Source organism: Coregonus clupeaformis, chromosome 40 (assembly GCF_020615455.1).
Source record: "Coregonus clupeaformis isolate EN_2021a chromosome 40, ASM2061545v1, whole genome shotgun sequence".
NCBI classification, from domain to species: Eukaryota; Metazoa; Chordata; class Actinopteri; order Salmoniformes; family Salmonidae; genus Coregonus; species Coregonus clupeaformis.
The window spans coordinates 9,309,165-9,314,260 of record NC_059231.1 but is presented as its reverse complement, the minus strand read 5'-3'; positions in this window follow the sequence as shown (position 1 = coordinate 9,314,260).

The following is a 5,096-nucleotide window of genomic DNA, read 5'->3' as shown; positions in this document are numbered from 1 at the left end:
ATCTGGTACTGGTACTCCCTGTATACAGCTCCACATTGAACTGGTACTCCCTGTATATAGCTCCACATTGATCTGGTACTCCCTGTATACAGCACCACATTGATCTGGTACTGGTACTCCCTGTATACAAATCCACATTGATCTGGTACTGGTACTCCCTGTATATAGCTCCATATTGATCTGGTACTCCCTGTATATAGCTCCACATTGATCTGGTACTGGTACTCCCTGTATACAGCTTCACATTGATCTGGTACTGGTACTCCCTGTATATAGCTCCACATTGATCTGGTACTGGTACTCCCTGTATATAGCTCCACATTGATCTGGTACTGGTACTCCCTGTATATAGCTCCACATTGATCTGGTACTCCCTGTATATAGCTCCACATTGATCTGGTACTGGTACTCCCTGTATATAGCTCCACATTGATCTGGTACTGGTACTCCCTGTATATAGCTCCACATTGATCTGGTACTGGTACTCTCTGTATACAGCTCCACATTGATCTGGTACTGGTACTCCCTGTATACAGCTCCACATTGATATGGTACTCCCTGTATATAGCTCCACATTGATCTGGTACTGGTACTCCCTGTATATAGCTCCACATTGATCTGGTACTGGTACTCCCTGTATACAGCTTCACATTGATCTGGTACTGGTTCTCCCTGTATATAGCTCCACATTGATCTGGTACTCGTACTCCCTGTATATAGCTCCACATTGATCTGGTACTCACTGTATATAGCTCCACATTGATCTGGTACTGGTACTCCCTGTATACAGCTTCACATTGATATGGTACTGGTACTCCCTGTATATAGCTCCACATTGATCTGGTACAGGTACTCCCTGTATATAGCTCCAAATTGATCTGGTACTCCCTGTATATAGCTCCACATTGATCTGGTACTCCCTGTATACAGCCCCACATTGATCTGGTACTGGTACTCCCTGTATACAGCTCCACATTGATCTGGTACTGGAACTCCCTGTATACAGCTCCACATTGATCTGGTACTCCCCTTATATAGCTCCACATTGATATGGTACTGGTACTCCCTGTATATAGCTCCACATTGATCTGGTACTCCCTGTATATAGCTCCACATTGATCTGGTACTGGTACTCCCTGTATACAGCTCCACATTGATCTGGTACTCCCTGTATATAGCTCCACATTGATCTGGTACTCCCTGTATATAGCTCCACATTGATCTGGTACTGGTACTCCCTGTATATAGCTCCACATTGATCTGGTACTGGTACTCCCTGTATATAGCTCCACATTGATCTGGTACTGGTACTCCCTGTATATAGCTCCACATTGATCTGGTACTGGTACTCCCTGTATATAGCTCCACATTGATCTGGTACTCCCTGTATATAGCTCCACATTGATCTGGTACTCCCTGTATATAGCTCCACATTGATCTGGTACTGGTACTCCCTGTATATAGCTCCACATTGATCTGTTACTGGTACTCCCTGTATATAGCTCCACATTGATCTGGTACTCCCTGTATATAGCTCCACATTGATCTGGTACTGGTACTCCCTGTATATAGCTCCACATTGATCTGGTACTGGTACTCCCTGTATATAGCTCCACATTGATCTGGTACTGGTACTCCCTGTATACAGCTTCACATTGATCTGGTACTCCCTGTATATAGCTCCACATTGATCTGGTACTGGTACTCCCTGTATATAGCTCCACATTGATCTGGTACTGGTACTCCCTGAATATAGCTCCATTCTTGCATATTTTATTCCTCTCGTGTGTTACTATTTTCATTTTTATTTTTAAACTCTACATTGTTGGGAAGGACTAGTGGGCAAGTATTTCACGGTAAAGTCTACGCACGTGAGAAATACAATTAGATTTTCATTTGCATTCGTTTGTTCTCCGATGAGGTAGGCCGGCTCTTCACACTGTAATTTTGCATGTGCCCAAGGAAAGGAGTAAACATCTTAATAAAGATGTTATGTATTAATAGACATTGAATTGTTTGGTCTGAACACAGTATCTCTACACCGTCTTGTGTTTTCTCTGCTGTGATGTGAACGGCCTTTGTTGCAGCCAGAAGATGTATTGTACATTCATCACATCGCTGTAACCGCCTCTAGTTATTGTTACAAGATTCACTAATTGGTTCTAGTCGTGATTTACTGTATGTCACTGTACTGCCTCTTTATACTGTCTGTTTGGGGCTTTACGTCTGAATACCTTTCTATGGAAAATACGGAGAACTGATTTGCATAATGCATACCATTCATTCTAAACGTAAACAAAAACGGTTGTTATGAGGAAGTTGTTGACCTGTAACCATGGAACGCTATGTGACGAGGTCACTAATTATCCTAGATCACTGAGACGACACGGAACAGAGGGAACAGAACTTCTAACGAATGTCCTTCCTAGAACAACAACTCAGCTTCGGGATCGCGTGGAGAGAGAAACAAAATACTATGAAATTCCTTCAAGTCAAGTGAGAGTTCTCCTATAACCATGTTAGTGGTTGATAATATCCTATAACCATGTTAGTGGATGATACTATCCTGTAACCATGTTAGTTGTTGATACTATCCTGTATCCATGTTAGTGGTTGATACTATCCTGTAACCATGTTAGTGGTTGATACTATCCTGTAACCATGTTAGTTGTTGATACTATCCTGTATCCATGTTAGTGGTTGATAATATCCTATGACCATGTTAGTGGTTGATACTATCCTATAACCATGTTAGTGGTTGAAACTATCCTGTAACCATGTTAGTTGTTGATACTATCCTGTAACCATGTTAGTGGTTGATACTATCGTGTAACCATGTTAGTTGTTGATACTATCCTGTAACCATGTTAGTGGTTGATACTATCCTGTAACCATGTTAGTGGTTGATACTATCCTGTACCCATGTTAGTGGTTGATACTATCCTGTAACCATGTTAGTGGTTGATAATATCCTGTAACCATGTTAGCGGTTGATACTATCCTGTAACCATGTTAGCTGTTGATACTATCCTGTAACCATGTTAGTGGTTGATACTATCCTATAACCATGTTAGCGGTTGATACTATCCTGTAACCATGTTAATGGTTGATACTATCCTATAACCATGTTGGCGGTTGATACTATCCTGTAACCATGTTAGTGGTTGATACTATCCTGTAGCAATGTTAGTGGTTGATACTATCCTATAACCATGTTTGCGGTTGATACTATCCTGTAACCATGTTAGCGGTTGATACTATCCTGTAGCAATGTTAGTGGTTGATACTATCCTATAACCATGTTTGCGGTTGATACTATCATGTAACCATGTTAGTGGTTGATACTATCCTGTAGCAATGTTAGTGGTTGATACTATCCTGTAACCATGTTAGCGGTTGATACTATCCTGTAACCATGTTAGCGGTTGATACTATCCTGTAGCAATGTTAGTGGTTGATACTATCCTATAACCATGTTTGCGGTTGATACTATCATGTAACCATGTTAGTGGTTGATACTATCCTGTAGCAATGTTAGTGGTTGATACTATCCTGTAACCATGTTAGCGGTTGATACTATCCTGTAACCTTGTTAGTGGTTGATACTATCCTGTAACCATGTTAGTGGTTGATACTATCCTGTACCCATGTTAGTTGTTGATACTTCCTGTAACCATGTTAGTGGTTGATACTAACCTGTAACCATGTTAGTTGTTGATACTAACCTGTAACCATGTTAGTTGTTGATACTATCCTGTAACCATGTTAGTTGTTGATACTATCCTGTAACCATGTTAGTGGTTGATACTATCCTGTAACCATGTTAGTGGTTGATACTATCCTGTAACCATGTTAGCGGTTGATACTATCCTGTAAACATTTTAGCTGTTGATACTATCCTGTAACCATGTTAGTGGTTGATACTATTATGTAACCATGTTAGTGGTTGATACTATCCTGTAACCATGTTAATGGTTGATACTATCCTATAACCATGTTAGCGGTTGATACTATCCTGTAACCATCTTAGTGGTTGATACTATCCTGTAGCAATGTTAGTGGTTGATACTATCCTATAACCATGTTTGCGGTTGATACTATCATGTAACCATGTTAGTGGTTGATACTATCCTGTAGCAATGTTAGTGGTTGATACTATCCTGTAACCATGTTAGCGGTTGATACTATCCTGTAACCATGTTAGTGGTTGATACTATCCTGTAACCATGTTAGTGGTTGATACTATCCTGTAGCAATGTTAGTGGTTGATACTATCCTGTAACCATGTTAGTGGTTGATACTATCCTGTAGCAATGTTAGTGGTTGATACTATCCTGTAACCATGTTAGTGGTTGATACTATCCTGTAACCATGTTAGTGGTTGAAACTATCCATGTTAATGGTTGATACTAACCTGTAACCATGTCAGTGGTTGATACTATCACGTAACCATGTTAGTGGTTGATACTATCATATAAACATGTAGGTCGTTGATACTATCCTATAACCATGTTAGTGGTTGAAACTATCCATGTTAGTGGTTGATACGATCTTGTAACCATGTTAGTGGTTGATACTATCTTGTAACCATGTTAGTCATTGACACTAACCTATAACCATGTTAGTGGTTGATACTATCCTGTAACCATGTTAGTGGTTGAAACTATCCATTTTAGTGGTTGATACGATCTTGTAACCATGTTAGTGGTTGATACTAACCTGTCACCATGTTAGCGGTTGATACTATCCTGTAACCATGTTAGTGGTTGAAACGATCCAAGTTAGTGGTTGATACTATCCTGTAACCATGTTAGTGGTTGATAATATCATATAACCATGTTTGAGGTTGATACTATTCTGTAACCATGTTAGTGGTTGATACTATCATATAACCATGTTAGTGGATGATACTATCATATAAACATGTAGGTCGTTGATTCTATCCTGTAACCATGTTAGTGGTTGATACTATCCTGTAACCATGGTAGCGGTTGATACTATCCTGTAGCAATGTTAGTGGTTGATACTATCCTGTAACCATGTTAGTGGTTGATACTATCCTGTAACCATGTTAGTGGTTGATACTATCCTGTAGC